The sequence below is a fragment of the Acartia tonsa genome, chromosome 4, assembly GCF_053477335.1.
Source record: "Acartia tonsa isolate MP-2025a chromosome 4, ASM5347733v1, whole genome shotgun sequence".
NCBI classification, from domain to species: Eukaryota; Metazoa; Arthropoda; class Copepoda; order Calanoida; family Acartiidae; genus Acartia; species Acartia tonsa.
This window is the reverse complement of record NC_137263.1, coordinates 21,362,563-21,384,975: the sequence shown is the minus strand read 5'-3', so window position 1 is coordinate 21,384,975 and position 22,413 is coordinate 21,362,563. Positions and strand designations below refer to the sequence as shown.

General features: G+C 32.7%; 2 long non-coding RNA genes across 3 annotated transcripts; both read right to left on the bottom strand.

Moving 5' to 3' along the window:
* Nucleotides 1-792: 792 nt before the first annotated feature.
* Nucleotides 793-7,489, bottom strand: LOC145318268 (uncharacterized). 2 transcript variants are annotated; one of them, XR_013879281.1, is made up of 6 exons: nt 7,414-7,489; nt 6,195-6,255; nt 4,979-5,056; nt 3,386-3,454; nt 1,596-1,665; nt 793-1,036 (listed from the first exon to the last, which is right to left on the bottom strand). It is a non-coding gene; the product is annotated as an uncharacterized LOC145318268 (long non-coding RNA). The 2 variants fall into 2 exon arrangements; XR_013879282.1 differs by lacking the exon at nt 6,195-6,255.
* Nucleotides 7,490-13,983: 6,494 nt separating this feature from the next.
* On the bottom strand, nt 13,984-21,773 carry LOC145316424 (uncharacterized). Its single transcript, XR_013878496.1, has 3 exons — nt 21,633-21,773; nt 14,715-20,883; nt 13,984-14,156 (listed from the first exon to the last, which is right to left on the bottom strand). It is a non-coding gene; the product is annotated as an uncharacterized LOC145316424 (long non-coding RNA).
* Nucleotides 21,774-22,413: the final 640 nt, after the last annotated feature.

Here is a 22,413-nt window from a genome sequence, read left to right as displayed (position 1 = left end):
CACGATCATTCGGTTCACACAGACAGACTAACAATCAATCATTCTGTTAGATAGCAAATGAGTTCGATATACACAAGATCTTATTTAGGTTAATCTCTGAGCCAAATCTTGCTTAATTTCTGTGCATGATTATATTTTCACTAGCCCTTTAGACAACCAACTCTGTGATTGCACAACTTTTGTCTGGAAGTCCTTACTTTACATGGTAATGAGTTGCAGCTGTTTTGGGCCAAGGCATTCCCCTGTTCTAACTATTCATATCACGCACTTCACAGAGCAGCAGTAGGAACCTTGTAACATCTTTGGCAATGACGCAGCAAGATTACTTTTTGGTTTGTTATAGGAAATCTCGTATGAGCTCTTTATTTTAACAAAGCTAAGTCCTAGGATAGCATATGACTTGTTTACTTCAACATTAAAAACTTGAAGTTAAAAAAAAGTAAAGTTTATTGAGAGGGTAATTTTATTTTAGGGACGATTTCTCTTGAGGTGATGGTACCCTGCCCAAATTGTTTTAAACCTTCCCAGGTCCCGTCTGAAGCTACACTGTATAGAACCATATCGGTTCAGCGATTAGCAAGATCCTTAGTTACATACAGACACACACAAAGACATAGATCCTTCTACTTTATTTTTAGGATTAGATGTTTAAAAATTTCTAGGAAATAGGTACATAAAACTGAAGAAAAAAAGACTGAATTTAAAAATACCCTTTGAAAGATGAACCCATCTTGGTTACAAATTAATTCACTAACATGTACAGATAAAAAATAATCCATTAGAAAAAAATACTTTATTTAGTATCTATTTATTAAAATAAAGTTAACATGACAAATTATATAACATGGCCTGAAATAATATTACAAGGATAACAAAAAAATGTGAATTTGTGTATTTAATTTAAATACATAAAATTTCTTTTTATTAGAACTGAAATGATAACAATTTTAATTTTAATGAAGAGGGAGGGAAAAGAACATCTCACTAACTTAATTTTATAAGAAACAGTAAACTTTCCCGTCTTCTTGGTTCCATCCTAAAAGAATACATTAAAGTTTACAAAGAACAGGTTTCGAAGGTTTACTTTGTAAAGGGCCTTTATAAAAAATTACCTACTTTAATTTGACTGCATAACTTAGGTTATTTCTCTGCTATTTTTGGCAGATTCGCAAAACGCTTAAAAGCACATCTTAAATCTCCCACAAGTGCAGAAAAAAATATGTCGAATAACCCGTTGATTTTGAGTGAGAATAATAACATTAAAAAAATATAGGGACAGGTAGCTTTATTGCTGAATTAAATTTTCAATTATCTAAGTTTAATCCTCTTAATCACAAGCATCTACTTCTTGTTATTCGTGGATTTCTTTTGTATAATTGTTTGAGCTTTATACTAATGGGTGTTGTCATCCTTGTTATTACTATTCCTCATATTTTCATTCATTTATCGTTGCAATATAGGTTAAAATTGAATGTTGAAATAGTTTAAAGTATTAACGAATACGCGTTTTCAACATTACCACTATTATTTTCTTTTTTTTATCGGATAGGTAATTATCAAGTACTTAAGAAGCATATAAAGATTAAATTTATTACCTGAAAATTACTTTACTTCTCATATTCTTTGTAACTTCAAATGTGCAGGACCAGGTAGATAATTTTGATTCTAAAAAATTATTTATTTCATTATTTTATCTCTTATTTTCGGAGTAGGTAATTTCAAAGTGGACTACTTAATATATTTCAAAGTTCCTGTATTGTCATTCCCCTTAAAAGGGGGAGGGGATTAATGCAACCATCTTGTAATCAATGAGTAAATGGCACTTAGAATTCGAATTTCCATCTGAAATTTTGCATGAGTAATCCTTGGTAGGTCTATTTTCCCTAAATCGAACAAAAAGTTGGAAAAGTACGGCTAACGGCTCAGCCGTTTTTTTTGGCTTTCTTTGGTTCAAATTAGTCACGAAACCTATCTCCACAATCACATAATACTCTATGCAGCTCAAAAACGTTATCATACGGTTAAAGCCGGTAGCTGTTGTTACTAGAAATTTAAAAAATAGTTTTTGGTAGGTATCATTTAACATGAATTAAACCAAAAATATGTTTTAAAAAGTTGATTCCTATGTAATTGATGATAAATTTACCCTGAAAATAGACAAAAAAACAGCTAAACGGCTGAGCCGCCAGCAATCACTTTTCCAACTTTTTGTTTGATTTAGGGAAAAAAAGACCTACCAAGGATTACTCATGCAAAATTTGAGATCGAAATTCGAATTTTAAGTGCCATTTACTCATTGATTACGGGATGGTTGCATTGACCCCCCCCCCCCCCTTATCCCTGCTTAAAATGCCTACAATCTTAACCCACAACCGTGGCTTAGCGCAACCGCAGGTGAATGGTTTTAACTGAAGACGTTAAAAATGGTTCTTTACTGCTTCTATATCAGAGTAGGGGGAATGCCCTGGCCCAAAACGGTCAAAACTCATTACAATGCACAGTTAGAACTTCTCAGAGGTTGTGCAATCAAAGAGTAGGTTGTCTGATGGGTATTACTTAACCTAATACCCAGGTGTTTGGACAGAAAACGAGAGATTTCATGTGATAGTAGGGCAGTATTATCTATCATTGAATGGTGAATATCTATCTAATGAAAAAATAATTAAATCCTCCATTTTTAGTAGCGAAGCTACTCTATAATTCACTATGTCCGTCCGTCAGTCCGTCAGTCAGTCCGTAACGCTATGGGGGAAATGGGATTTACTCAGCTCCTATAAAAGATAGGATTTTGAAATTTTTTGACAACATTCCCATCATTAAGGAGCACAATTAACTATAAAACATCAATGGCGGTCGGACGGCTTTTTAGCAGGTTTTAGGCTATTTTTTTAATTTTGCACATTTTCCCCCATATCTTTGGTGTTTATGGTCCGATTTTCAAAATTTTTTTCAGTTAAAGATATCAAAATTAAATTTTCCGTCGTTTGGAGAAAACAATAATGACGGTCAGACTGCCTTTTTGCAGGTTTTTGGCTATTTTTATATTTTTACATTTTCTCCCATATCTTTGGTGTTTATGATCCGATTTTCAAAATTTTTTCAGTTATACATATCAAAATCAAATTTCACATTGTTTGAAGAAAACAACTATGACAGTCAGACTACCTTTTTGCAGGTTTCTGGCTATTTTTATATTTTTTACATTTTCCCACGTATCTTTAATGTTTTTAGTCCGATTTTCAACATTTTTTCAGTTAAAGATATCAAAATTTAATTTCACGTCGTTTGAAGAAACAACCATGACGGTCAGTCCCATCCACAAAATTTTGTGCTTCGCTACGCATGGATGTTGTCATCCTTGTTTATCCTACTAACCAAAGCTTACCTAATAATGTAATGTGGATAGTTAGTAAAACTCTTGCTTGGATTTCTTCTCAAGACTGGATTTTTGCAACTAAAAAACATAAGTGTAATGGTTTAAGTTTTTATATTGCATCGTATTTTAGACAGCTTTCTGTGGATATCAAAATGAAAATATTATTATGTCCGCTAGACTGGTTATGAGTAATACAGAAGTCATGTTTTGTTTCGTATTAAAGATAATTTTTTAAGAATTAAAAAAGTGATCAAAAATTATTGTCAGTTTTGATTGCCAGGAAAAACAAAGCAGCTGGAATTAATCTTTTCATTTTAATATATGTAGAAAGCTGTCAATATGGCACCCCTAAATTCGCCCGCCCCCCACATGGACGTACCTTTCCTGATTTTTTCCCCAAACATATCTATTCTTGATTTTAACAAATGCTCTATAAATCTTTATGTGGGTAATCTTATCCTTGATTTTTTAACTTTTCTACTTATGGATGTTGTATCCTTGTTTACAATACATTAATAACATAAAGATCATCTAAAATGTGGGTTTCACCACCCCCTCCCCCTAAAAAAATGAAAAAATAACCCAGTTAATTGTTAATTTTACCCAGACGTCATTAAGTTTGGAGGAGGGGAGGGGGTAATAAAGAAATAAATTACTGTTTCTTAGGTTAAAAAAACAATGTTAATAAGGCCAAGAAAATAAAACATAGACATATCTTCCTGATTTTGGTGCCTAGTGAGCAGAGAACCTAACTCCCACCAGCCCCCCTCCCCCCCCCCCCCCCCCAGTTGGTTTATTATTGAAAGGGAATAATATTTCTTCAGGAATAGCCCCTGTGTGTTCCTCCCTTACTTATTTTAAATATCAAAATAAAGGACAGGGATTCTTTGCTTAACTAGGTGCTTTGTGAGGAACCGCCTTAAAATCTATAGTTGGTTATACATATGTTCCCTTTTTTATAATCATATTACGAAATGCTGTGTCCCAATCTTCAAGAATTATCATGCAGAAAGTTTTTTTTATCTGTAGCTTAAGATTTCGAAAAGCATTGAATTAAAGGAGTTTTCCATGAAAGAGAAGCCATTATATTTTATAGATTTAAGTCTAAGAATGTTTCTCCTCGTATTCATTCAAATCAGGTGGATAGGAACCGGTTCTCATCCACACGAAAAATCTATGTCTTATATCCAGCTTTCTACGAATAAAAATGTACAATCATAAGATTAAAACCAGTTTTTTAGCCCATGCCTTCGGCACCTAGGGGCTAAAAAGCCGTTTATAATACGATGCAAGAAATATCTATTCTCTTATTTATTAGAAACCAATATCAACCGGTGAATTAAAACCGGTTCTCATCCACACGAAAAACTATATCTAGCATCGTATTAAATCGAGTTTTTACGAATATATATAAAAATGTACAATCACAAGATTAAGAGATGCCGAAGGCATGAGCTTAATAACTGTTTATAATCTTATAATTGTACATTTCTTCAGAAAACTGTTTATAATACGACGTGAGAAATAAATATTTTTTTTTCTCTACCCCTTCCAATACATTAGAAGCTAGTGGCGCAACAGCTAGTATTATTTATACCTTACCTGTAATCCATCCATATGTAGAAGTTTGAAATATTCAATGGATTAAGCCACGTAGCATGGTAGAGTTTGACTGTTCACCTAAAATTGTAGGTATTATTTCAATATGTTCTAAATCACCAAAATAATTTTAAAAATGATGCCTTAAATCTATTCAAGTTTTTAAGTATAGTACCTAAAGTTTTTAAAAGCGAAGCTTTTTTATAATAAGGGTTGATCCGTCTGAAACATTAATTTGAATATGCTAGAATTGTCCTACCGATTTCAAACTTTGCATGATTTTCCGATAACAGTTAGGTTATAATCGTTACCAGCAAGTCCGTACGTTCAAAACATGCTAATTATTAGCTTTGTATGATATAATAATTATATTCTTCTGATTTTTTAATAATGTTTCCTGGACAAAAAGATACAATATTAGAGCTAAGCATCTGTATTATTAAATATTAAGAAAAAGTATGTCATTGAACAGTATCCTTTATTTTTGAAAAAAAATTAGACTTAATTTTTTGCTTATGAAGTCTTGATACTCTATATGATGAGTTATTGTTCGTTTTTCCTTTCTTCTGATTTTATAGCTTCGCTTTCATGAATGCTGTCATGCTTATTTTTATACAACTACATTATGTAAGGGGGGGGGGGGGGGGTTAAATGCAACCATCTCGTAATCAAAGTATAAATGGCACTTAGAATTCGAATTTCAATCTAAAATTCTGCATGAGTAATCCTTGGTAGGTCTATTTTCCCTGAATCGAACAAAAAGTTTTGGCTATTTTTAGGGCAAATCTGTCATAAATTACGTAGGCATCAACTTTTTGAAACATAGTTTTGCTTTAAATTGTGTGAAATGATACCTGCAAAAAAAACATTTTTAGATTTCTAGTACCAGCAGCAAATAGTATTATTAGTTTCGTGATGATTTGCATTAGATATTGCCCAAAAAATGGCTAAATGGCTGAGCCGCCAGCTGTTAGCCGTTATTTTTCCATCTTTTTGTTCAATTTAGGGAAAATAGACCTACCAAGGATTACTCATGATGCAAAATTTCAGATCGAAATGCGAATTCTAAGTGCCATTTATATATTGATTACGAGATGGTTGCATTAAAAAAAACCTTTAGTAGAAAAATCTATAAGCTTTTCTTCGATTTATCTATTATAATTTAGAAATCAAGGCTGTAATATACTTTTTAGAGAACCCCTTAGTATATTGTTCTTACCTGGTTATATTAGTCAAGAACTTCTTGCATTGACCTCTCTCAGGCCTTATTGTATTTTATTCTAAATAAGGATAACAGTTAACATTCACATTGTCGTATTACAAACAGCTATCAGTGAATAGTAAAATGGAAAGTTGCAAGATTAACACCAGTTTTTTTAGTCCCGAGAGCCAGGCTAAAAAATGTTATTTTCATATGATTTATATCTTATTTTATGCGTAGAAAAATTGTCTGTAATAAGATACGATAAATATTTTTTTAGAACCGGAATAATCATTTCTTCCTTTTTAAAAGCAAATATAAAATTCAATTATTGTATGTATATTTTTCTTAATTAGTGCAAAGAAAGTGGGGGGGGGGGGGTAAAATGTGGTGACTTGTGCCACGCCATACCAGCAACTTTATTTAGGGCGCTACTGCCTTAGTTTTAGAGATAATTGTGTAAAATCTTTTGAGTTGTGTCACTAATTACCCCAAGTTCGCCGCCATTTCCCACCACCGTTAAAAAGACCATGTTATTTTTTCAAAAAAATTTTCCCTTATAACCAAAAATAGGTTTTGGAATTCAACTCCCCCCTCCTAAAGTGCCCCTAGAGTCCTCTAAGGACAAAGCCGCTAGTTTTTAATAAAAAAGTAACAGGATCTATGTATGTTAGTACCGAAAGAGCTTGCTAAACGCTCTCGTGCCCCTAGAGGCATCTAGGGGAGTTGCAGATAGTGAATTAAAGTTATTGGGATTTATTGTCTGAAGCTTAAGACATTAATAACACTAAAAGATTGAGTTTTGTATTAAGGAAGCCTCAAAATGATTTTAGGCTTAATATTTCCAGATATAAAGTTATTTCTCTCCCCCACCCTTCAGAAACAGAGCCTCTAGATGCTAGGGGCACAACCGGTAGTATTAAAAAACGAATTATGTGCGTGTGCACGAATGGATCTCGCTTACAGCTGAACTGGTATGGTAGGTCATGGTTTAAAGTTTAAACCGACCCCCCCCCCCTCTCCGGATAAACATTTTTCCTGTGAAGCCAATATATTTTAACAGATAGCTTAAAATAAATAATACACTTAAAAGTAAACAGTACTGAGTATGCTTTAAAATAAAGATCGCGGGCTAATTATATTAAATAATGAGTTCGCAGATTGGAACTGCTTGATTTAAAGAATTAGATAGCTAATTTTAAACCCTGGCTCAATGTTATGGAATATAATAGTTTACCTATTCTGTTAAGCTCTGACGTAAATCCTGCTGCAAACATTTAATGTGGAGATTACTTGCCATTTTAATGAAATCTGAAACATATACGTATTAAAACAAATATTTTCCTTAATAACATGACAAATATAAATAAAGAAAAAGTGTTTGTTGATACACTTAAATAAGCATAAATAGGCGGGTACATGATGGGAATAACAATTAAAACTGATATTTTATTTCATTAAAACAAAATTACGGAACTGAAGTCCAATTGTACTTTCTTGTTGATAATATTAATTAATAATATTTACTGAAAGGTAAAAGTGCGTCCTAATATAATACACATTACACAATGCTAACATGTATTTATACGTTTGTGTGTTAATGTTTTGAGTGTATGCGCTTATGAATATGATGATTATCTAAAAGACACCGGTCTAGAAAACCCCTTTCCCTTTCTCTATTTCTTTTTCTTCCGCACCCTTACCCTTCCTCCCTTCATTGTAAAGGACTAGGAGGCACAAAAGATTACAAAAAATTTTTAATTCCTGCAAGCAGCGTTGTGCTGCGTGTGTGTGTGTGTGTGTTTCGATATAAAGTAAACAATTAATTAGAAAGAGAATCTTTTATTTACAGCTATTAAGAATGCGGGAGTGAGGGTGTGATGACATTGCCGAGCACCTTGAATGTTGTGTGTGTGTGTGTGTGTATGTGTGTGTATAGGCAACTTGGTTGGCGTGTGTGTAAGATCGTGTTAATTGCCATATGTTTTTTGAATAAATTAAAAATAACTGCAATGAAGGCTTTTAGTTAAATGACCCAATACTAAATCTGTAAAATATTTATTCTGTTGTATGTATTTTATTTTTTTTACATAAAGCCGCCTTATTCCTGTGAAAATTATAGACCTCTTTCTTGGGTTTCTAATTTTTTAACTTAGGGGCTTTTTATTACCCCTGTTATCTCTAAAACGGCAACTCCTATGTTAAATCTGGCTTCAAATATCGAATCTACGCTAAAAATAAGTACACTAATATTAAATAATCTATGCTTATAAGGGTAAATACATATTCCAAAATTAAGATGTACGTGGTTCTTTAAGTATTAGTAAGGTTTTGGCTATTTTCTACCGGACTCCTTCGAATACGGAGCCCCTAAATGCCAGGGGCGCAACCATGTGAAAATAGGTTTATTTGTTTTCAAGAAACAAATCGACTATTTGAATTATTAATTATTTTTTATTTCAAAAAATCTCGAAAAGTAGGTTTATCCTAATAATAAAGAACAGGATGATTGTTTGTTTGTCTGTACCAAGGATCTCGCTAGCCGCTGAACCGATCGGGTTTTCCTTAACAGGGTCGCTTCTCATTGGTCCCAAGGAAAGGTTTATAACTATTTTGGGGGAGGGTAAAACCAGTCCCCCAAGAGAAATCGCCCCTAGAAAATAATTGCCCACCCCCCCAAAAAAAAAAAAAATATTAAAAATCGGATTTGGGATTCAACTCCCCCAAGAGGCCTCTAGGGTCGTATCCACTAGTTTTATATATTGCAAGTTGCTTCCCAATTATTATTGTACCACAAAACATTTTATTTCTTTTATAATAAGTTTTTTTAATAAATGCGATTGCTCAAGCAACAATACTGAATTTTTATGATTTATCAAGTTTGAAAAACCTTATCCCAATGGAACTATCCCTTTAGAATTGTTTTATCTTCAGAATCAGAACTCTTTAGACTGCATACATGTAACTATTCCTATAGACAAAAGCATATATTATAAGGTTACGCCTCTAAATAGCATCAAGAAGAGGGCAGTAAAACAGCTCAAACCCATCCAAGGACCTTAGTAAAGCTTCTCTAGAATGGAGAACTTAAATAGGTTCAGTAGTTACAAGGTCTTCATGGACAAATAGATTCCCTTATCCCCCCCCGCCTTTTAATTTTAGTTCTAAATAAAAAAAATTTAAATTTTGTTGAGGGTTCTTTTTTTTCTATGGGTGCAGTTTTACTCTCTCCCAAAATAGTTTAAAACCTTCCCAGGACCTAAGAGAAGCTACACTGTACAGGAGAACCTACAAGATCAGCGGTTTAAGAGATCCTTTGGTGCATGTATGACATCCTTTTACTTTTATACAATCGAAAAATAAGTAGAATGTTGGCTTTTACTAATAGATCATGTTAAAAAAATCAACAAAATGGTTCCTACTCAGGAATAAGGTATAACCAACAAGCGAAATAAATATAAAATAATATTTTGGGGGCAAATGGAGAGGTCGTTAATTTTACGATGTGTTGCCCCCCAACGACAGCTGAAAAACACGTATATGTTTCGTGATTTTTTTCCGAATTAATTTAATTGTTGGTATGAGCTGGTTCCTACTGCTCCTATGTCAGGTGCACGACATAATTAGTTGGCGAAGATTCAAGTTAAATCTTCTAATCCAAAGTATAACACAAAAATTAAGTAAATCTAGAAAGAATCCGGATAATGTAGCGAGGCACTCAAATGTGGATGGAAAAAGTAAGCATTTAACAGGCAGACAGACATAAGTTGTAAAATATAGATGCAATAGGGTAATATTTATCTTGACTCAAAAATTTAGCAGTCTGAAAACAGGGCACGGTTGGTTTTTTATTAAATGAATAAGTTAGGGTACAATGTCTGGCACTTTCGATATAAGTAAATGATAATAAAAAAACCATAGAATGCGATAATAACTTCAGAAAAATTGAAGAAAATAGTTTTCATACTTAATTAACATTTTTAAGTTTTGATGCCTTTAAAAGTCGTCTATGATTTTGTCAGGGATAAAAATGTAACTTTAAAATAAGAATTACAACATATTTTTTCAATTAGTACAAAGTAAAATTTTGAACATTTTATTGATCAGTATATTTTTTAAAATGTGAAGTAGAAACCTGAATATTTTATCATGAAAATTGTGTTATGATTTGATTGTCTGCTAGATTACAAGAAAAAATATACTGACAGTACTTGTTGGTTCTTTAAAAAAAATTAGGTAGATTACTTTCAGAACCCCTCTTTTTGCAACGTTATTTCAATAGAACAGAGCCGTAGTCTTAGTGTACTCAATATCTAGACAGCCAACCAGTGTTTTAGAATTGTTCAATTTTTTTAACTTCTGATAAAAACAGAATTAATGGTATTTTTGTAAATATTATACCTCCAAGAAATGGCTATACTTCCCAATCATATGTTGTGTGATATTTAAGAGGAATTATTTTGATATAATGTCATTAAAATATTCGTTGAAAAAAGTGCTATTCTAGCTTATACTTTACATTTTAATGTGTATGATAATTCAAATAAAAGATAATGAAGATTTATATTATATTTAATTGTTATAATTATAAAGAAAAACCTGGAAACAGTAAAAAACTGACTTTATTTTATTGACGTAGGGAAAATTTTGTCAAATATTTGAATAAAAAAACAATATAAAACAAAATAAATTATTTTTAATATAGTCACAAAAAGGCTTAATGAGTTTAGGAAATATTTCATTCACTAATCATGTCATTTAAACTCTATTACACAGAATACAGTGTAAAAAGATGTTCTCGTTTTAATTTTAAGTAATTTCAAATGCATTTTAATACCTTTTAATGATTTATTTTTTGAAACATCTTTTTATAAAATGTTATTGATTTTTGAAGTTATATGTTAAAATGTTTTTAAATGTTTTTAAATTTTGTTAACATTTTGTTTTAAATGTAGAAAATTGGTAATTCTAAACATTCAAAAAATGATTTTATTAAATTTTCATCACTTAAATTGCATGTTTGATGAAATTTTCAACTGATAATTCAAGAAAAATCGTTTAAGTTTTATTATATTTTACTTTGAAATGTTAAAAAAATATATTATTGTCAAAAATGTGGAAGTTATACTTTCCTCAAAAAAAGACCTAAAACATGCAAATTAACACGTGTAATGAGATTTTTTTTCTTTCAGGTTTTATTTTAAGTAATTATTGATATTTTTTGTAAAAAGGATTTTATATAAAAAGTTTCAAAACTTGGGTTATGTAGTGGTTCTAAAAAAGGTTGCGAATTTATGCAATTTTCTTGCAAAAAAATTTTTCTAGGATTTTAAAAATAGCAAAGGGTGTTATTAGACGTACTTACAGATACAATTGCTAAGTCATTTTGGCCAAACACTCAAATAAAGTTTTGACATCTGAGGGTCCAACCGTGAGGGATTTAAAGAAATAGAACAATGACCAAAAAATTTATGTACATCCCTAATCATGATACACAAAATTATCCCATCTGTAGATTACAATTAGTGGTTGAAACGTATAGATATTCAAGGTGATAAAGCAACCAAGCGAGTTTCAATGATCTCCAAAATTGTTGAACCAACGAAAATGAAACGTTATTATAAAACTTTAGGTACTAGTGTAATGAACAGTCCAATGTCTCCCCTTTCCTAGAAAAAGACACAGATTTCCTATAAAATTATGATGTTATTCATAACAGCATCAATAGAATGACGGACAAAGGGATTTTTAGAGTAGATGTATATTGGTCAGCAACTTTTTCAACAAAATAACAACCTTAAAAAAATAGAAACAGGATCTGTGTGTCTGTATTGAAGGATTTCGCAGAACCGATATGGTTCTCCGTTATAATGTGGCTTCTTATAGGTCCTGGGAAGATTCCTAACTATTTCGGGGAAGTGTACCAACACCCTCAGAGGAGAAATCGTACCTGTAAAAAAATTCCCCCACCGCATGCAACAGAAAATTAATTTTCTTTTTTTAGTACTAAAATTGAGGGGAAGCCAACTAAACCCCCTCCCCCAAATTTTCCTTTTTACTTTGTGCAGTCAAATTATCTCCCCCCCCCCCCCACAAGTCTTACATAAACGAAGACAAAAATCATTTCTTGTATTCATTCGAATCCGGTGGATAGGAACCGGTTCTCATCCATACGAAAAAACTATGTCTAGCATCGTATTATATCCAGCTTTCTACGAATATAGAAATGTACAATCATAAGATTAAAACTAGTTTTTTTAGCCGGTGACTTCGTCACCTCGGGGCTAAAAAAAAATAGTTTTAATCCCATAATTGTACATTCTATATCCGCGGAAAGCCGTTTATAATACGATGCGAGAAATAACTTTTATCGTATATAAAATCGCAGAGTATAACTTTGAAACGTTACCGACAGACTGACGAATCAAATATTTCCCAAAACGCGTAGCCATCAGCTATAAGCAGACATATGTAATTATAGAGTAGCTTTACTTCTAAACTTATTTCATATGTTATTTAACTTCTAAATGAACGTTGTAGCGGGCTAAAATATCCACCCCTCCCACCTTTCTACTGGAAAAATGAACTGACCAATAATTGACAGGGGAAATAGCAACTTGAATAGACAAATTTTTTTGTAATATCCATTTATGTTTTACATTAAATTGCTACGGTTTTGTTTTTCCTTCCAATCTCTCGACAACACATCCTTGGTTAGTTTATTTGCTGGAGAACAAAAATTTAAACGTTCGATTTAAAAAACTAGTGGCTACAGTTTCTTTGAATTGAGAGCTTAACACCATTTCAGGACCTCTAAGAATCTTAACGGTACAAGAGAACCATATCGGTTCAGTGGTTAGCAAGATCCTTCGCGACAGACGAATGAACTTGATACTTTAGTAAGACTAGTAATATGTAATCTCTGAAGAGTAGAGCCCAATCGGTTACGAAAATCTTGAAGTTCATACAGACGGACATACATCGTTCTACTTATTACTATAGATAGGACCATTGCCCTGCCGTGAAAGAAAAAACCCGCATATTTTAAGAATACTCTTGAGGTGGGTGCGTTAAGAGAATTAATTTTAGGCAGGTAGGTACTGCAACTACAAAGCTTAAAACTACCATAGAAAATAAAGTACATTCTTAAATAGTGGGTCAAAGATCTTAAGCTTCAGACAGAGAGACATCGTACTAATTTGAAAAACCGTAGTATTCAGCATTGTGCAGTCTGAACAGAACCTCGAGATGTCAATTTCTTTATACCTATCCACGATTCTAAATGAACACGGCTGAACTACATTGTAAATACCCAAGTCGATGGACTTAATTTTTCGCAATCTCAGCGTTTAAATAACCCTTCTGCTCAAAACCCCCTAGCAGACTACCTAGCCGTTACGATACCAAATATATCCCCGAAAAAAAAACTATTTGAATTTTCCCCACTCAGAAGAACACAGTAATAGTGTCTGACTGATTATGACGTAACAATAAAAATTAGCCAATGAGAGGCCACTTTAAATTTTACCAAAGTCAATAACGGCCTCTCATTTGCCAATTTTTTTTGTAACGTCATTATCAGTTAGACACTATTACGGCGTTCCACTCAGAAATATATATTCGCTAATATGATCTAAAATCATCCTTGTATCAACGCCGAATTCGAACATATATACATAATAAAATGGATTTTAACAATGAATTAATAAGCACGAAAAATTAATCTTAGAAAATTAAATTTTTAAGTTGTTAAATCTTGATTCATCATTAAAAACCTAAGGTACTAAAAATAACAAAATGCAGAATATAATTTGTAATTTTCTTTATTATTCTTTTAGTTTATTTCTTTTCTTGTAATTATTATTATTGAAAAAATTGGGTGGAAACCGGAGTGCCCGGAGGAAAACCACCCGCCTGAGGTCCAAATCATCGGCCACCGGAATGTGAAATCAAGGCTCACGTTACTCAGGAAACAGCAAACTAAATAAAAAATTTATAATTAGTTATTTTAGATAAAAGAAAATAATCTTCAGGTAAAGAAACATAAAAATGGCAAAGAGTGGTAATTTAACGCATCGTATTCCGCAGATAGTAAAATGAAAATGATTTTAATTAAAGAAAATGAATGCAAAGATACGATCAGAACAGATAATTTTAATTCCGAAGAAAACGTGTAAAAAATTTATAAAATAAACTAGGTATCATAACGCAAATCAGGTTTTGTAAAAAGAAGTCTTCTAAACCTATGTATCTAAAATTGAAAAACATCCTGCAGAGCTAAATCATGAAAAACAAAGAAAAGTTATGTTTGAAATTAATGCTGATATATACATATGCTAGGTAGATATTTAGCAATTTAAGTTTTTGATTTACTAAAAAACCAAATTTTCAAATAAACGTTTCTAGATTATCTTGGTAGAATTAAGAAAGTGAAAAATTTAGGATTTAATATAAAGTAAAAAGGGATCTTTAACGAGAAGTTTTAGTCAGACACGCTACTTGTAGAATAGCCGGGCTTAAGAAAAAAATAGTCTTAACCTGTCTAGAAGAAAATTGTTGAGTAGAACCTCAGGCCATCAGACAGGGCCCTGGACAGGAGCTCTCCCATCTGAACAAGGAAAATCTTGGACAACCAGGTCTTCTCGGGTCAACGCTCCTTCTTCTGCTACCAGGCTGCAGCTAATGGGGAGAGAAAAATAAGCAACGACTGGCTCTGTGACAAATGCTGGCCGCACCCAACATAAATCAAACCATGCTCGCCACTAAATTAAAATATATAAAGAATGAAGAAGCACGAGACTTGGGCCCTGAACAGGAGCTCACCAAGCCTCGGCTATGTTGGACAACCAGGTCTTCTTTGGGTATGATCCTTCTTCTGCTACCAGTCTTCTTTCTTCGGTCACATCTTTACACGACCAGGGAATACCAAAATACACGCGCCATATTTAAAGGCTCAACCTCACAACTATTTTAGGATATAGGACGACATCAGCTGGAAAACGCACGCGTAGGAAATGTTGTATGTGTGTGATTTAACTCGACTCTTGGGATGTGTTAAGACTCTAGGCAATAGATGACATCTCCATAGATTAAGCTATTCATAATATGTAGCTATTGATAAGTTGATGCTATTGATAAATGATGGTTGTATCAGTAAAGACAGGTTAATTGGGAAGATTTTTCTGGTTAAAATGCAGATATACATCGTTCTGCAACATTGTAAAGGACTCCCTAATACTTAGATATCCTCTCTCGGTGAAGAAGTCAATGTCTGGTTCTTGCTCCGTCATGGCCTCATTTATACCTTTCCCCTGCTAAATAACGGCCGGTCCTTTCTTTCTGGAGCTCCCTAGTTAAGATCCCTTGGAATGAAAAATTGTGTCTGCTGCATTCGCAAGCAAGGCCGCCAGGTCTTTCAAGAGGCAAATATCTAAAAATACAGTGAAAGTGGCATTTTTCATAATTATAAAAATTAACGTAATAACTTTATTTTTGGGTATTCTAAACATGGATATACCCGTTGGAGAATAAGTTTTCTTTATTTCTTTCTTTGATTAAGTAAAAAGTATACCAACACTTGCTTTACCGAGATCGAGGTTACTGTTATGGAACCCTAGGAGGAGGTCTGTACGGCACGTACTTCCATGTTGCATTTTCTGCGTCAGATTTGTCAGTTTATTTCATTCCTGAACATGCCAGCTAGGGCGTTTAAGGGACACAAAAATATCTTTTTATTAGACAAAAATATAAGGGTTCAATATATTTAGATATTATAACAGGTGCTTGACCAATATTAATAAAGTTTGAAGCATTAACATTATAGACAAAGATAGGTTTCAGGGCCTTTAAGTAAAACCAATAATTCAATGCTTTAAACCTTTCATATAATTTAAGTGAATACTAATCACATTTACTAAGAAAATTAGAAGCAAATAATTCATGCTAACAAATATGTTAAGATCTTATAATATGTAACTAATTTCTAATAAAAGATCTAAATTACAAAATACATTTTGTTTAATTATCGAATAGAATGAGGTTTATATTATATGTATTTATCGAGAAGATCACAATAAGAATTTAATGACTTACTGTGTGTCCCGGCCCATATGGAGCTCACGGGACGCGCGCGCGCACACACCACACCAACTTCACCTTCTTACAGGTTGAGGCTCGAACTTGGGATTGTGAGGTTAACACCATTTAGTTCGTTCTTTGGCTAAAAATACACAAGACCAACAAATCTTATTTATTGAATTGAAGGCTCACTTACTTCATATCCCGGCCCATGCGGAGCTCACGGGATTTGGAGTCTTCGTAGTCCTAACTTGGCCCAAGAACACACAACACCCATTGGAGGGGAGACACATCGCATTGGCTCGCACACGCAGTGAGAATATTCGATTCCCTTTGGTTTAAGCTCAAGTCTTAATAGAGTTAAAAAACAAACAAAAAAAATTATTGGAAAACTAGTTTCCAAGATATTAATTAAAGAAAAAAATTTATGTTATATTTTACATGTGGTTAGAATACAAAATCAAACATTCTCACATTTACACCTGATACAATCCCGGCCCATACGGAGCTCACGGGAGGAAGAAAATAACAGGAGAAGTTCCAGCACAATACCAGTTGTATTTCAAGTTTAATTTTATCTAAGACATAGGTTAGATCCTCTCGAGGAGGTCAGGCAAAGTAACAATGCAAATAATAAGACTTAAATGACATAAAATTTCCATAATGCAAATTATTTGTGACAATCATATGAATTAAGGAGATTTTAGAATATAAGTTAAAATAAGAAACAGATTTAATTAAGAACATTTAGCTAAGCAGTATGTATATGCATGATAATATCAAAAGTAGACAAGGTAAGGTAAGAAAGTAAATCAACTTTTAGGTATTATGTTACCGTGTGTTTAACTTGTTAGGGGTGCGTGAAGATACACAGATTCACAGCTCTTTATCTTGGATGGCACGTATTGGGGCAGTTTCACGACTAGCTTCCGGCCTTTGGTTAACTAAATAACTAGATTAGGCTCCCCTTATTCGGGGAGGTTGGGGACGCAGTACTAAAAAAATGATTAAGACATTGCCTTGAAGCAAATAAAATTAAGGCATTTTGGTTATATATTATTTTTTTTTATATTTTTAGACAATTAGTTTTAGACTTCTCATAGGACCTTTATCTAAATGTTACTTCACTAATATAGCCTTTACTTAGTGATTTCAAGGAGAAGACTTTTGTTACAAAAATTGTTACCTTTATTTATTAGACCTAAAATTTCTAAAAAATATGTTTCCTTGGATTGATTGAAGCACGTAGCATTATTGATTTTAGAGCACAAGACTCGCATTATTTACATTATGAATGGTGTGGGCCCATATGGAGCTCGCCACACTCTGAAAAAGAGTTATTCCGCACAAAATATTTGTGGGCCCATACGGAGCTCGCCACAATAAAAAAGTTTACATAGGAAAAAGAATACCTAAACAACTAAGGGTTACAAACATAGAATTTTATCTAATATAAAATAATGAAAAAATCCTCTAAATTAGTTGCAATACCAAAAATTAAATATTTACATTTTACCTCATACTACAACAGAAGAAGGGGAGAAGAAAACGACTGGAATCCCATTTCAACAAACGTTAAGTGTGGGCCCATATGGAGCTCACCACACTACTGAAACATAGGTTAGGCAAAGAATATTACCCCCCTTATACAAATCACCACTTTCCATTTTATTTAAATATTTAGATTATATGTGCAATAAATACTTATTAATTAAATTAAAAAGCAAGTACCATGTACCTGTAGAAGCAAGGTTAGTGTGTGACAACATCCCCCTGACCCAGCTAATTTGGCATAAACAGATTATATTTTGGTGACAGTGTGCGGGCCCATTGTGGAGCTCACCGCACTCCTAAAACACATGTTATTTTTCCAAATATACATGCATCTCAATTAAAAGTTGTTACCTCCCGTTGCTTGAAAGGTGACTATTTTCCTTCTTAAAAACAGATTATTTCACTAGAATATCTAGTCTACTTATGATATTTTCAACAAATGAGCGAAAATTTGTAAATTCACAGGCATTCAAATTACAGGTAAAAACTAGATTTCTATCTTGATTGCTGTCACCGCTACGAATATTTAATAACTTGTTTGAGATTTTTATCTTGATGCTTTACATATTTACCAAAAATTAACATGGCTTGCGCAACAAATTGTTACTAACCTCTAAACATTACAAAAAAAGGCTCATTGAGCAGCTTTATATCTTGGAAGTTTTTAGCATTTCTATAACAGGGTTTAAACTATTTTCAATTTAGGTAAAATTTTTCGTGTCCTAATTACTAGTATTTTTATATATATATGTATAATGGATTACCACTGTAGAAGAATTTTTGGTTGATACTTCCAGGAAGTCAGCGGCCATTTGATTTATAGCTTGATTCATGGAAAACTGTAAGTAAAGTCTTTTTCCTTTGTTAAAACAAAAAGGTTATTGGCATTTTAGGACAACATGGAAGTTCAAATATTATTTCAAGGACTTCAGGTACTATCACCATGCTGTCTAAATCTTTTAGTTTGGAAGAAATCTGTATGTTGATATTAGGTGTATTGTTTGAGTTGGCGAGAAGCTCTACATCAAATTGTGTTTCGGTCATGTTGAATTCAATATCCACTTTTAAAAGTTTCTATAATCTGAGTTATAACTTGAATCTATGTGCATAAACAACAAGCATTTTTCATTCCAATAATAGCTAGGGTTGAATATACAACCACATATGGGCACAGTAAGATTTATATCTTGAAAAAATATTTATATGACCAAACATTTGATTAAGGGTACTGTGAAACATTTTACCAAAATGTGTTCTGTAGCACCACGTTGATTTATATCTTGATAGGTGTAAGGTTCCGTGGTAACTACAGAAGCTAAATAGTTAAAACCAAGAAAAAAATTGTAGCCAAAGTTAAGGACTACTTACAAAACTATGTTATTTAACATAAAATTACTTGCATGGATATTGAGAATGTGCTAGATTTTTATCTTGGAAAAAAAATAAAGAGGATAAATTCAAACAGGAATTTATCATCCCGACTCCATGCATTCAAAACCATGACAATTTACAGACATATAATAAACTATTTACAGATTAATATTGTACTTCTTAGCCCTGTGTTAAAACTGAAGTGCAAAGATATCTGTAAATTAATTTTAGGGTGAAATTAGACTAAGACAAAGACTGATACAAAGCTTACAAGAAGTGGTTTATATCTTGATACAATTGAAACATAGACTGAAAGTCAAGGGATTTTTAATTAAAATTTGTTTTTTTCTTTTCTCATGTCCCGTTTGATAAAAAAAGAATATCCATTCCAGTCTTAACCTTAAACTAAATACTATTACACAGAAGAGGTAAATTTAGTAAGAAACTAGGTTTTCACAGAAACACAATAAATGTTTTAGCTTAAAGCATCTTCACAGCCAACTCCCTTCCCATCAATTAAATCATGCACAATGATATCAAAGGAAAAAGTAATAACAAATGTGTAACAAATTTTACCAGTCATAAAAAAACTTAGTTTTAATAAAATTATCAAATGAGATTTATATCTTGCGGTGCATGAAGTCTTTAAGAATGAAGATACTTGTTAGTTAAAAGAATTGAATCATCAAGCATACAGCAATTGGCCGCGGTTTAAGGATTTATATCTTGAATATCTGCTGCTCTCACGGCACACAATACTAGCTCTATATCTAATAGCTGGCTATGCCTCATGCATTAAAAACTTAGCCTGCTTAATCCACAATAGCAATAAGGGTGGGGAAGTAAGATTACTGTGATGTACATTCCTTGCATGGCCTTTAAAATCAAAATTTAGAGGATATCATACAAATAAGGAGGCAAGGAAAGCACGGAAGGAAATAAAGTGCTACTGAAAAACAATAACATGAGTGCATTTAGCCACCAACTCATTAATCTTATTTTTGTTTAATTAAATAAATTAAATCCCAAAAACCAATCAACGTGCCGTGATTTTGACAACCCAAATATTTAATTAATATTATTATTATCTCATGAGCATAATTCACAACATATACCATACAAAGATTTATATCTTGATGTCATGTAAACCTATACAATTATTAATTTGTCAAAAATAAAGAAAGGATTAAAAGTGTTGTACCTGATGTGTACAGGCTTTCAGGTATGTGGTCCTTTATTAGCGCATTTGTTGTGGAAAAATTTTACTTGGCTTGGCAGTGGTGATGTATCACACCGAGTAGATTTTTATCTTGAAAGTGACTCCTTCTATAAATAATATTCAAGCGGCCTTGACGGCACAATTTAATCTGCATTTCAAATACGTACAACTATGTATATCCCACTTGGTAAAGTAGATTTATATCTTGATGTATCACGGACAAAAATGGTTGTAAATCTTGAGAAAAAATAACAAAGATTATAGAAAAAGGAAACAATTAATGTAACAATTAGAAACGAAAAATAAATATGAACAAGATTTACAAGCACTAACGTCCAAAATTTAAGTACCTGGCTCCCCTTTCAATAACAGAAGACTCTGGTCTTGAAATGAGAGCTGGTTACCTCCGTCATTGATTCAGAAGACGCGTGGTTACCGAGGACAGATTCCTGTCAGGTGGTAGCCTCGCACACTCCGGCAAAGAGGCTGAAATTAAATAGATTAAAAACAAAACATAATTAAATATTTAACAAAATATATTTATCTAAAGTACGATATTAATTCACAGCCATTAGTATAAAATTTAGAAAAAATTTAATAAATTAAGCTTTACATCTTTTACTAGGAACAAAGGCGTCGGGCCTTTTACGTTTTAATGCACTGGCATTATTAGAACTAAGAGATGAAAGAAAATTGTCTATAGCCATAGAATGTTCATCTTGGTTATTAATAGTCTTAGAAGTGTGATTAAATTCCATGAAATAGGGCCGGGGACTAAAAATTACGTTACAGTAACATTTCCCGTGCATTGCACCATTGTGTCTAATGCATAAGAAACAGGCCTCACAATCACATATACTATCATCGTCTGAAATGCCCTTTTGGCGTAGTTTAAACTCATTCCATCTGCGTCTCCTCTCGTTCTGCATAGAATGCAAAGTATTCACAGCACTAATTTTGGCGTTCTGGAGTAAAGCCTCCTTGCGGAGGTCTTTATTCTTTTGCCTACTAACCATATTCTTCTTCTGGTTAACTTTAGAAATCCACGTTAAAAGCTCATCAGTCTGACCTTGCGGCACTTTAGAATTAGCTAAAAACCTGTCCCAAGGATAGCGTTCCACGCCTTGGGTCTCCATCTGGTCCTCCTCCTCCGCATTCACGCGATAGTTCAGGATAGTCATTTCTCTAACCTAAGCTAGATGATTAATAAAGCCTGAACTAATGGTGAAATATACCTGTGTTTAAAAACAGAACAGCAACACTCGGGTAAACGTAGAAACTTTGAAAATGGCACGTAACAAAAACGTTTCACAATAAAAAATCTTGCAACTAACAGCACAACCTCTCCACACGAAGTAATCTGAATCAATGACAAAGAATTTTACTCCGCATTTGAATTTATACTCCAGTGCTCGGCTGGGTTACTCAACACAAGCATACAAACTAGTCTCACTTAAACTTTACTTAAATTCGACTAACAATTGACATCTGGAATCGTTTTTATGCTTTAATACTATAAAATAATGTTTTGAAACAAAATATATACTTATTTTATATAAAAACATATCAAAAGCCTTAAAAATAATAAAACAGAGAACGTTCTAGTTTCCAACTTACCAAATGTTTTGAAAGTCAGCCCAGACCAGTTTTTATAATAAAATTGGAGGATTTTCTTTTTTAATATTTGGAGATTTTCTATGGTAAAAGTATAAACACAAATGTCCATCCATTGTTCCTTAACAAAATTAAGATCTCAAAAACTGATAAATCGTTTTAAATATTCACGTTACATACATATATCTTCATCTATGATGGGTTTCAGCTATTTTTGTATAGGTGGGGAAAAAAACAAGCAAAAAATTTAACCTTCAAAAATTTTTTTTTTTCAATTGCAGCTAAGAACGAAAATGTTGAGCCGTATTTGAATATTCAAGAAATATATTATAGTGGCGGAGCATTAAAATGTATGTGATTTTTACCAAATAAACTAAATACAAGCAAGAAAGGAAATAAATA